The sequence below is a fragment of the Salmo salar genome, chromosome ssa16 (assembly GCF_905237065.1).
Source record: "Salmo salar chromosome ssa16, Ssal_v3.1, whole genome shotgun sequence".
In the NCBI taxonomy this organism is placed as follows: domain Eukaryota; kingdom Metazoa; phylum Chordata; class Actinopteri; order Salmoniformes; family Salmonidae; genus Salmo; species Salmo salar.
The window spans coordinates 9,243,269-9,256,091 of NC_059457.1; the positions used below are offsets into that span (position 1 = coordinate 9,243,269).

At 42.2% G+C, this 12,823-nt stretch overlaps 1 pseudogene; it reads right to left on the minus strand.

The window, feature by feature from the left end:
• LOC106573145 (ankyrin repeat, SAM and basic leucine zipper domain-containing protein 1-like) overlaps nt 1-12,823 on the minus strand; it is a 45,866-nt pseudogene that overhangs the window by 11,944 nt on the left and 21,099 nt on the right.

Here is a 12,823-nt window from a genome sequence, read left to right on the forward strand (position 1 = left end):
GTGCCTCTTTGCTTGACATCTTGGGAAAATCAAAAGAAATCAGCCAAGACCTCAGAAAGAAATTGTAGACCTCCACAAGTCTGGTTCATCCTTGGGAGCAATTTCCAAACTCCTGAAGGTACCACGTTCATCTGTACAAAGAGATGTGATCCTAACTGACCTAAGACAGGGAATATTTACTAGGATTAAATGTCAGGAATTGTGAAAAACTGAGTTTAAATGTATTTGGCTAAGGTATATGTAAACTTCCGACTTCAACTGTACATGCTAAAATACGACACTGCAGTCGTATTGTGCAGAATCACTGATCAACAAATCACCCTTTAAATCAACTACTCATAATTATTTGTAGATCAGTCAGTTTGTTCATGCTCTCGAACACAAGCAATGTGTTCTCAATAACTTACCCGGTTAAATAAAGACAATATATAAATAGGTTTAAGAGCATACTACATCAACCATCTGTTAACAACAGACCCCACGCAACCAAGTCGGCCCATCAAAGATTCTGCCTAAAATGTTTTAGAACAGATAAACATTGACAGATTAAACAGGCTAGATTGGAACACCGAATCTTCAACAGTGAGACATATGGCATGAGATTAAGTGATATTGTGCAGATTTAGCAGCTAGTCCCTAGACAGGACTAAACAAGTATGGTTTTACGGGATAGGGCATTTCCCTTAATGTCCACTAGAGGGCCCCAAACACACATCATCATGGCTCCTGGCCTCCACTGACAGATGTGATGGGGCCTTTTCTCAATTCATCTTTCCTCGATTCCTCGCAACGCCTCGCCTCCTCCAATATGGTTGAGAAGAGGAGATGGGATGTGAGGAATAGCAGTAAGATGAACTGAGGTTAAACCATGGTCTCCCCTCTTCTCGTAGGCAGCAGGGGGATTGGGGTCCCTCTTGAAGAACTTAAAGAGGGTCTCCTCCTTGGAGATGGCATCGCCTGGGGATGCCAGGATCCTGGCAATCTGAGGGGGAAGAAGAGCAGATATATTTCATATAATGTTGAGATATGACCTTTGTGTCCTGCAACTCTTCCCCATTGATTTTAAAATGGGTTTTACAAGAGACCGGGAAAATGGACTACCATTTCAAACTGCGTGGTAAACCTAGTTTTGCTGTGGTCAAAGTGTTGGTTGATGTTTACCTGTGGTCGTTTTGAATGCCAGAGTTATGTATTTAGTTGTGTACATAGTTGTGGTCAAACTAAGTGGTTTGATTTGTTTTTACCTGTGGTCGTTTGCTGCTGACATAGCCAAAGTCTTCAATCTTTCCTGCTTTGGTCTTGTCTGCCCCTAGCTGGAGAAGCTTGAGGACCGGCTCCTCTCTGCCATACTGCACCGCCACAGTCAGGACCTGGGAGTCAAAGCTCACAGGTTATCATCTACAATCCGCATCTAGGACTTTAGGATTTTTACGTTATTTTATATTGACTTCCACACTGAGGTTGGACTAGTACTGTGAAATTCTGAAAATTATGATAATGTCCTTTTAGTGTAAGACCTGTTTGAAAAGACTGCCTGAAATTTCAGCCTGTTTTGGTGTGATGGCGTTCTGGCCTGCCTGGTGACATCACCAGGTGGTAAATTAGTTAATAGACCAATAAGAAAGGGGTTCCAAACCTCTCACTGCATTGGACCTGCAGAAATCTAATTAGAATAATAAAAAATATCCCCATAGAAATCTGTCAGTTTAAGCTAGAGAGATGTTTTTTGTTGTTGCATTCGATGCGTCTCAATCCACCACATCCGCCAATGTCGCACTTCCGCATCTTCGGTGTGGTGTTTGTCAGACCATGAGACATCCCAAAAATGGGTCTTCTCACAAAATCGCCTGAAGCGTCCGAACAGTTTGGCCTACACACTATTATGACCCCTCCATGGAAAGATTAGTGTTCTCAGTTTTGATCTATGACCCCTACACGTGTCTTGGGACTTGTTTGAAGTTGGTACAGCCGATCTGCCGATCTGTAGCGTCCGAACATTTTGGGCTACACACTAATATGACCCCTTTGTGGAAAGATGAGATTCTCACGAACACGTACATGTACATGTTGTTTTGCTCTAGGATGCCCACATGCCTCACAAGACTCATCTGAAGGTCCCCCAGTACCAGGTTAAAAAATGAATGGAAGTACACTATATATACAGAAGTATGTGTACACCCTTTCAAATTACTGGATTCTGCTATTTCAGCAACACACACCCGTTGCTGACAAGTGTATAACATTGAGCACACAGCCTTGCAATTTCCATAGACTAACATTGGCAGTAGAACGGACTTACTGAAGAGCTCAGCAACACTCACTACCGAGTTCCAAACTGCCTCTGGAAGCAACGTCAGCACAAGAACTGTTCGTCGGGAGCTTCATGAAATGGGTTTCCATGGTCGAACAGCCGCACACAAGCCTAAGATCACCATGCGCAATGCCAAGCGTTGACCGGAGTGGTGTAAAGCTTGCCGCATTTGGACTCTGGAGCAGTGGAAACACGTTCTCTGGAGGGATGAATCACGCTTCACCATCTGGCAGTCCGACTAACAAATCTGTGTTTGGCAGATGCCAGTAGAACGCTACCTGCCCGAATGCATTGTGCCAACCGTAACATTTGATGGAGGAGGAATAATGTTTTTCATGGTTTGGGCTAGGCCCCTTAGTTCCAGTGAAGGGAAATCTTAACGCTACAGCATACAATGACATTCTATACGATTCTGTGATTCCAACTTTGTGGCAACAGATTGGGGAAGGACCTTTTCTGTTTCAGCATGACAATGCCCCTGTGCGCAAAGAAAAGTCCATACAGAAATGGTTTGTCGAGATCGGTGTGGAACAACTTGACTGGCTTTCACAAAGCCCTGATGTCAACTCCATCAAACACCTTTAGGATGAATTGGAACTTGCAGTCAAGTTGGGCGATTAGGTTCGACTGCAGCCTAATCGCCCAACATCCGTGACCGACCTCACTAATGCTCGTGGCTGAATGGAAGCAAGTCAGGACAGCAATGTTCCAACATCTAGTGGAAAGCCTTCCCAGATGAGTGGGGACTTTCATAGCAGCAAAGGGGACCAACTTCATATTGATGCCCATGATTTTGGAATGAGATGTTTAACGAGCAGGTGTCTACATACTTTTGGTAATGTAGTGTATATATGAAGACTTTGGTGCCAAATATAAGGGGTTAAATATAAATAATTCCTGATCTTTCTTATATCTCTTAGATATAGGACAGACACTTCAGAACAAACTTCCTTTATATTTTGGGGGGACTGTCTGTTGTTCCATGTAGTGAATCTGTTATTTAGCAGTAAGGGGGCGGCAGGTACACTAGTGGTTAGAGCTTTGGACTAGTAACCGAAAGGTTGCAATATCAAATCCCTGAGCTGACAAGGTAAAAATCTGTCACTCTGCCCCTGAACAAGGCAGTTAACCCACTGTTCCTAGGCTGTCATTGTAAAAAGAATTTGTTATTAACTGACTTGTCTAGTAAAATAATAAAGGGTTCATTTTTTATTTATGTTTTATAGGTTTTTTTTATACTTCAAGGGGTCTTAAAATGCTAAATGAAATAGCTAAATGGTCCTTGATATGACATTCTTAAAACAATTCCATATATACTGAATAAAAATATAAACGCAACATGTAAAGTGTTGGTCCCGTGTTTCATGAGCTGAAATAAAATATCCTAGAAATGTTCCATACGCACAAAAACCTTATTTCTCTCTAATTTTGTGCACAAATTTGTTTACATCCCTTTTTAGTGAGCATTTGTCCTTTGCCAAGACAATCCATCCACCTGACAGGAAGCTGATTATTCTACAGGCGAACCTTGTGCTGGCGACAATAAAAGGCCACTCTAAAATATGCAGTTTTGTCACACAACACAATGCCGCAGATGTCTCAAGTTGAGGGAGCATGCAATTGGCATGTTGACTGCAGGAATGTCCACCAGAGCTGTTGCCAGAGAATTTACTGTTCATTTCACTACCATAAGCCGCCTCCATTGTTGTAGAGAATTTGGCAGTACATTCAACCGGCCTCAAAAATCACAGATCACATGTAACCATGCCAGCCCAGGACCTCCACATCCAGCTTCTTCACCTGCAGGATCATCTGAGACCAGCAACCCAGACAGGTAATAAAACTGAGAAGTATTTATTTTCTCTGTAATAAAGACCTTTTTGTGGGGAAAAACTCATTCTGATTGGCTGGGCCTGGTTCCCCAGTGGGTGGGCGTGCCTTCCAAGTGGGTGGGCCTATGCCCTCACATGGCTGCGCCCCTGGCCAGTCATGTAAAATCCATAGATTGTGCCTAATGAATTTATTTAAATGGACTGATTTCCTTTTTGAACTGTAACTGCATGTTGCATGTTGCGGCTTACACAGGGCTTACACCAGGGTTCCCCAACTGGCGGCCGTGAGGCCGAATTTGGTGGTTTTATTTTCCCCCTCCAGGTTTTCTGAGCAAAAAAAAAAAAAAAAAACGACTTTTACTTTTTTTTAAATGTTCATTGTTGGACACAAAAGACTGTAAAAACAGTGGGAAATCAGCCCCAAGTGATTTTAATTTAAGAAATCTGTTCCCAAGTATTCCCACACGTAATAGAGAGACACGTGATCTTGTACAAATGCAAGCAAAGTTTGAAATGATTATGTTTTAGTCAAAGATATCTGTTTCGGCTTCGTGCGGTCAATTCGCATTCTACAAATTATTTGTAATTATGTCCCGGCCCCCCCACCATCTGCTCAACAAAATATCGGCCCGTGGCTGAATCTAGTTGATGATCCCTGGCTTAGACTGCTATGGGTTAATCATCCCCATGTCACTACTCATTACTATCAATCACAGTCAAAATCAATGAAGGGAATGTAAAAGCATTTGATTGGTGTAAGCATGGGCTGGACAAAGTTTCCACCATATTTGTTAAAACAATCTCCAGAGGGAAGTAAAAAATTCCACACTTGGGGAGAAAGAAGGGATTATTGGGACGCAGCGAGTGCTGAGCTATGAAATTATAAACCAAAGCGTTCTCTTGTGCAACAGGCATCACGCCAGGTAAGGTGGGCACCATCCTTACTGTGTACCCATTTTCATCCTGGGAGTTGACCTCTGCCCTGTGAGACACTAGCAAGTTGATTACCTGACTGTAGCCGTCCCGGGACACCAGCATCAAGGAGGTCATACGAGACCTGGGAATGGGAAAATAATAAAATATAATATATTGTTTACTGTACATTTTTGAGAGAAGCAGACATTTATCTTGTCCCAAGCTAAATTTGTATTCTGCCTATCTGGGTAAGAAATAATGAGTGGTAGAACTGGTTTTGAACACTTGAAACCACTGGAGGGCAACAGACACCAAGCCCTCAACTCGAGTGACCAACTACAGCAGGGTTTTCCAAACTCAGGCCCCCCCCTGGATGCACGTCACAGTTTTTACCCTAGCACTACACAGATGATTCAAATAACTCCACACCAAGCTGGTTATTTGAGTCAGCTGTGTAGTGCTAGGGCAAAATCCGGGGGGCTGGGGGGGGGCTGGGGCAGGACCGAGTTTGGGAAACCCTGAACTACAACAGACCTGGACATGTTGCGTTCTCTATGGGAACATACTGTAAGGGAGCAATTGTTTTAAAACCTACACTTGCAGCGCATGTCTTTGACAGCTTTAGAGTAACATAAAAACATAAGCTACTTACTGTAACATACATTTATTGAAAATTCAGTATTACTTAGTGATTCACCACACTGTTTGGCCCCGACAAGCTATCGTCTAGGTTAATGAGACTTGGCACCCAAAACACAATGTTATTGGGCAAGAGTGAAGCAGCCCATGCCACTGATCACCCGTCCCATTGTGCCAAAGTTCAATATGTTGAGCAACAAACCGGCAAGTGTAAATAACCATTGATAAAACTCAACTTTATCACCCGTGACTCAGACAGAACAGAGGGTAAGAAACTACATCAGTCCAGAGGTGTGGGAACACCCTATGGTCATTCATCACAATGTGATGTTTCCCAAGGCCAGAGGGGTGTGTGTGTGTGTATTGGTGACATCTAGCCCCATAGTCAGGGGCGTATTAATCCTCATCCTGACATATTCCAGGTATTCACTTTTTACTTCCTCTTTGACCACAGGAGACGTGACAGGCTCCCGAGCGTCACTGAGGGTTTTAGGTTCCTGAGAACCTGTTTTCCCAAGATGTTGGTCTCAGTGGCAAACAGGTGACAAGGTTGTTCGCTCAACGCATGGTGCAGCCAGAGAGTGAAGGGGTGGTGTGTGTGTTTGTACTTTACGTGTTTTTGATCACCAGTTCCCACACAAGAGCAGAGAATCGATACAAAGACGTTTTTTTAGTTGTTGCAAAAACTCAAAATGTTTCAGCTGAAACTGATTTCCAGCTCTTATCCAGCTGACGGGACATTAGGCTACAGGAAAAAAAGCTTGACATTCATCTGGTATCCAAAAGTGTTCAAAAGCCAGAGGACAGGTACAGTAGAGGTTGCAGAGGACAAACTAGAGATGCGATCATATAGCCTATTGTCTATGCAAAAACACAACATCTTGCTCCTGAACAATCACAGCAGCTTTAGAGGTTCATTTGTTTATGAGACTGAGGGAAGGAAATGCAGCTGGTATGAATTGCTGGTCAAATATTCAGAATGTAAAAGCCAATGGCGTGGGGGGGGGGAATATTTCTCTGCCCACAAGAATCCCTGGTCTTATTTTTTCTCCTCCCTTTGCTGAAACTCAGTTTTTCCCCCCTTTCCACTTGTCCGCATCCTCTCTGTCTTTCGTTACCGTTCTTCAAATATTTTGTCTGGAGAGGAAACTATCAATTTCCTACCCTGCCTGCTCTTGTTCACTCTCTGGCTGGTGTGTGTGTTGGAGGGCTCTGGGCGGTGTTGTGGCTCAGGCGGTGGGCATGAGACGAGGGTGGTGGAGAGTTTGTGAGGGCGATGGAGGTGAAAGGGAGAGGGCGAAGTTCAGGGCTTCATCCTTCGCTTGCCATGAGAAATGTCCACAGAGGATGACAACGGGTAAGTGGTTCCAGAATCCCCCTCCCTCCTCTCTCTCTCCCTCACTTCTTCTCTCCATCCCTCCCTCACTCTTTGTGTCTGGGCAGCATCAGGCAGTGTACAGTACAGTGAGTTTAGGTGGGGGGGCTCTTTCCTCCGCTCCATGAGTGTTTGTTTTTTTGTCTGTCTGAAGAGGGCCTGGGTACATGTGCAGGCAGATGCCATAACAGGACATTCCACACAAAAGACCAATGTAGACCAACACACACCAACCAACACTGACACACGACATGTGTTGCAGTGGTGTACGGGGATAGTGTTGACAGCAAAGGAAGAAGTCCTAAGGTAGTCAAGGCCAGGATCAAACCCAGACATGGTTGCCAGGCAATGGGAAACGCTGCCTCTATCGTGGTACTTTCCATCACATTAAACAGTGTATAAAAGAGCTATCAGAACATAAAGTGTAATCAGAACATATTATTAAAGAATTAGCATGACATATTCTGTAATCTGTTGTATATCAACTTCAAACTGTACTGCATGTGACCTTTTGCAATCTGCACTTCAAAAATGACAGTGTGGTCCTTTATGTCTAGTGAACTGAAATTTAAATAGTGTTTGACATTCATAGTCACCCAAGGACAGGAGGCTTGCATGATCACATATCATTCCCTGTGCTGCAGAGTATAACATGTACTGTGTGCATCTTGTGATGATATTGAATGGAATTTCACTCTATAAAATGCACAGACACTCATTCTCATGCGCACACAGACACAGAGTCCCTCACTTGTTGAATGTGTTGGGGTCAGCGTTTCTGGACAAGAGCAGCTCCACACACTTGACGATCTCGCTTGACGATCTCGCTGGCAGAAGCCATGCATGCAGCCATCAGTACCGTGTACCGGTCTATGTGTGTGTGAGGACACACACACACACACACACACAAAACATAACAGCATTAGTACTGGGACACAGAATATTCAGTAACCAATTATCACCATTTTGCATACTCTTCTTTAAATATTGCCGGTGATTCCATTCAATGATGACAACTAAACAACAGAACATGTCAACGGATAAAACATCACATTACACATTAAATCCTGAGTCATGACAATAATAAAGAACCAGGCATCACACCAAACAGAGCAGGATGAGCCAGGATATTACAATTGTGAAATTGGTAACATTCACATCGATGTGGTCAATAATCTTTTATCTTCATCTGGAAACTGTGGTGTTCTTCATGGGGTTGACTTCAGTGGAATTGTCTTATCTCTGACTCGGAACACGATAAGGACTCAGTGATTTATTCTTGGTATGGAACATTTGTAAAATACCGGGAATATAAAATCTGCTTTCTACTTTGGCAGTGACTGACTGACTGTGTGTGTGTGTGTGTTAGGGTTTAAAATGTTCCTGGTATTTTACAAATGTTCCATCCCGAGTTTAAATCACTTTTCTTCCGGGTAACCCGGTATTTCCCGCCAAAAGTGTCATTCTAAAACATATACTGTAAGTATGTCTGGATTTGATTAGAGCTTTGATCGGAATGAAAGTTCAAGCCTGACGCTACCTGAGCCCTACATTAAATACATTGTATAAGCCCTACATTAAATACATTGTATGCTCATACAAGCCCCAAAAAAACCTAAATGATTATCCAATACATATGACATATGATAGGCTATAGGCTACTGCACATTGCGCATGACAGAAAAGCCCATAGATGTATGTTCTCTTGGGTAAATAAATGAAACAAGCTCCAGTAATCTTTTTGAGTGTGGACTGTATTCCTGTACTATATTGTATTGTACTGTGTTATATGAACCGAAATTACTCACCTCTTTTAAATCATGAAGCTGGGAGAGAACACGAGATGCTGGTGCAGGACATGCGTCCTACAAAGTTACAATTATAGGCTTCCTGAATTTGATCTTCATTTTGAAATCTAATAGAGCCTATTTGACATGCGTATTACCCCCTCTTTCTTGCTCTATTGTTGCTCCATTCCTTTCTTACTCTCAACAGTTAAGTGAAATACGTTTCATTGGCCTTGTCTTCATCATTGTTGGTTGAAAAATATAGGACTAGAGACTAAGATGCAGATGGCTTTCACTTCTCTTCACGAAGATTGTATTTGTATTTATCAAGGATCCCCATTCCTGGGGTCCAGCAACATTAAGGCAGTTATATACCATTTCAAATATAACATGACATTACACTTCAGGAACACTTTACCCAATACATTTAGTGTGTTGCCACTACTCCACTATCACATTTTACAATACAACATCCATGTGTACATGTGTGTCCATGTGTACATGTGTCTTATCATGTGTATGTGTGTCTGTGCCTGTGTGTGTGTGTGTGTCTCTTCACAGTCCCAGCTGTTCCATAATGTGTATTTGTATCTGTTTTTTAAATCTGATTCTACTGCTTGCGTCAGTTACCTGATGTGGAATAGAGTTCAATGTAGTACTGTGCGCCTCCCATAGTCTGTTCTCGACTTGGGAAGACCTTTGGTGGTATGTCTTGTGGGGTATGCATGGGTGTCCGAGCTGTGTGCTAGTAGTTTAAACAGATAGCTCGGTGCATTCAGGTAGCCAATACTTCTTACAAAAACAAGTAGTGATGAAGTCAATCTCTCCTCCACTTTGAGCCATGAGAGATTTACTTGCATAACATTACTGTTAGCTGTCCGTGTACATTTTAAGGGCCAGCCGTGCTGCCCTGTTCTGAGCCAAAATGCTACATTCCGAGGTCCCTCTTTGTGGCACCTGACCACACAACTGAACAGTAGTCCAGGTGCGACAAAACTAGAGCCTGTAGGACCTTGTTGATAGTGTTTATTATGGACAGACTTCTCCCCATCTTAGCTACTGTTGTATCAATATGTTTCGACCATGACAGTTTACAATCCAGGGTTACTCCAAGAAGTTTAGTCACCTGAACTTGCTCAATTTCCACATTATTCATTACACAATTCAGTTGAGTTTTAGGGTTTAGTGAATGATTTGTCCCGAATACAATGCTTTTAGTTTTTGAAATGTTTAGGACTAACTTATTCCTTGCCACCCATTCTGAAACAAACTGCAGCTCTTTGTTAAAGTGTTGCAGTCATTTCAGTCGCTGTAGTAGCTGATGTGTATAGTGTTGAGTCATCTGCATACATAGACAAACTGGCTTTACTCAAAGCCAGTGGCATGTTGTTAGTAAAGATTGAAAAAAGTAAGAGGCCTAGACAGCTGCGCTGGGGAATGATGGAGCTGAGTTTGCCTTTTTGCTCAAAATTTAATTTAAGGTGCTCCAAAGCTTTTTACTATCATTCTTTGTCATTTATCTTTGCTTCATACTGTAGTATAGTTTCTTCTTCTTTTTATTCAGTTTAGTCTCATGATTTCTCAATTTGGAATACGTTAGTGAATCGATTGTGCAGCCAGACTTATTTGCCATTCCTTTCGCCTCGTCCTTCTCCACCACAACATGTTTTAATTCCTCATCAATCCATGGGGATTTAACAGTTTTTACAGTCCTTTTCGTATTGGGTCCATGCTTATTAGTACTGGAATAAGTCATTTCATAAATGTATGAAGCGCAGCGTCTGGTTGCTCCTCATTACACACCACAGACCAACAAATATTTTAATGGTAATGGGTCTGAATAAATAACTGCTGTAGCCTATTGCCATCACACGTTCTCTCTTCTTTCCCTGTGAGTTATTTTGGCTGCTGTATTTAATAACATTCAGCAAACAAGAGCAAGCTTTCAGCCCTCTTCAAATAGTCTATTAGTATAAGAAATGCTCCAAAAAAATTCCAACAAGCTTTTCTAGTCTAGCTTTTCTTGGGACTCCACAAGAGCTAAGGAGAGAGGCCAGAGGAGAGCAGGTGCTTACTGCACAAGAGTGAAGACAGAGGTTACAAGTTAGAAGCATATGCAGATTAACCCAGTATTCATAAGCTAAATATAAGGTTAATACTGCATTGAGTTTATTACATGAACGAGGTAGGCTAGGACATCTATATATATGTAGTGCCTTCAGAAAGCATTTCTACCCCTTGATATACTCCACATTTTGTGTTCCATCCTGAATTCAATTGAAGGTTTTGGGCAATTGAAGGTTTTACCCACTTCATATGTATATACTGTATTCTAGTCAAGGCCTCTTATTTAACTATTGCTGTACATATACTATTCTTCAGATATACTACATATTCTATACATATACTGTCCATATTGTTGATACATCCCATCACACACACAAACATACATATACAGGACAAGTCAAAAGTTTGGACAGACCTAATCATTCAAGGGATTTTTCTTTATTTGTACTATTTTCTACATTGTATAATAATAGTGAAGACATAAAAAATATGAAATAACACATATGGAATCATGTAGTAATCAAAAAACTGTTAAACAAATCAAAATATATTTAATAGCCACCCTTTGCCTTGATGACAGCTTTGCACACTCTTGGCATTGTCTCAACCAGTATCATGAGGTAGTCACCTGGAATGCATTTCAATTAACAAGTTCATTTGTGGAATTCCTTTCCTTCTTAATGTGTTTGAGCCAATCAGCTGTGTTGTGACAAGGTAGGGGTGGTATACAGAAGAAGGCCCTATCCAGTAAAATACCAAGTCCATATTAGGGCGAGAACAGCTCAAATAAGCAAAGAAAAACGACAGTCCATTATTACTTTAAGACATGAAGGTCAGTCAACCCTGAAAATAGTTTTGAAAGTTTCTTCAAGTGCAGTCGCAAAAACCATCAAGCGCTGTGATGAAACTGGCTCTCATGAGGACCGCCACAGGAAAGGATGACCCACATTAGGGTTAACTGCACCTCAGATTGCAGCCCAAATAAATGCTTCACAGAGTTCAAGTAACAGACACATCAACATCAATTGTTCAGAGGAGACTGTGTGAATCAGGCCTTTATGGTCAAATTGCTGCAAAGGAACCACTACTAAAGGACACCAATAAGAAGAGACTTGCTTTTGGCCATGAAACACGAGAAATTGACATTAAACCGGTGGAAATCTGTCGTTTGGTCTGATTATCACGTTTCAGGAGAAGACCCAGATGCAGACAGTGTCGAAGTAACAAAAGTTTATTACTAGTACAGGGGCAGGCAAAATGACAGGTCAAGGGCAGGCAGAGGTCAGTAATCCAGATAGGGTGCAAAAGGTCCAGAACGGCAGGCAGTCTCAGGGCCTGAGCAGGCAGGGGTCAATAATCCAGTGTGGTGTGGCAAGGTACAGAACGCAAGGCAGGCTCAGGGTCAGGGCAGGCAGAATGGTCAAAACCAGGAAAAAAATTGAAATCAGGAACTAGAACACACAGGAGCAAGAGGAAAAATGCTTGTAGGTTTCACGAAACTGAACAAACTGGCAACAGACAGAGAACACAGGTATAAATACATTGGGGATAATGGGGAAGATTGGTGACACCTGAAGGGGGGTGGAGACAAGCAACAAAGACAGGTGAAACAGATCAGGGTGTGACACTAATGAGTCCAAATTTGAGATTTTTGGTTCCAACATTTGTGTCTTTGTGAGACGTAGAATAGGTGATGCAGAGGATAAGTTCATTAGTGTTAACTGCACCCCAGAGTTGAAGTAACAGACACATCTCAACATCAACTGTTCAGAGGAGACTGCGTGAATCAGGCCTTCATGGTCGAACTGCTGCAAAGAAACCACTACTAAAGGACACCAATAATAAGAAGAGACTTGCATGGATCACGAAACACAGGCAATGGACATTAGACCGGTGG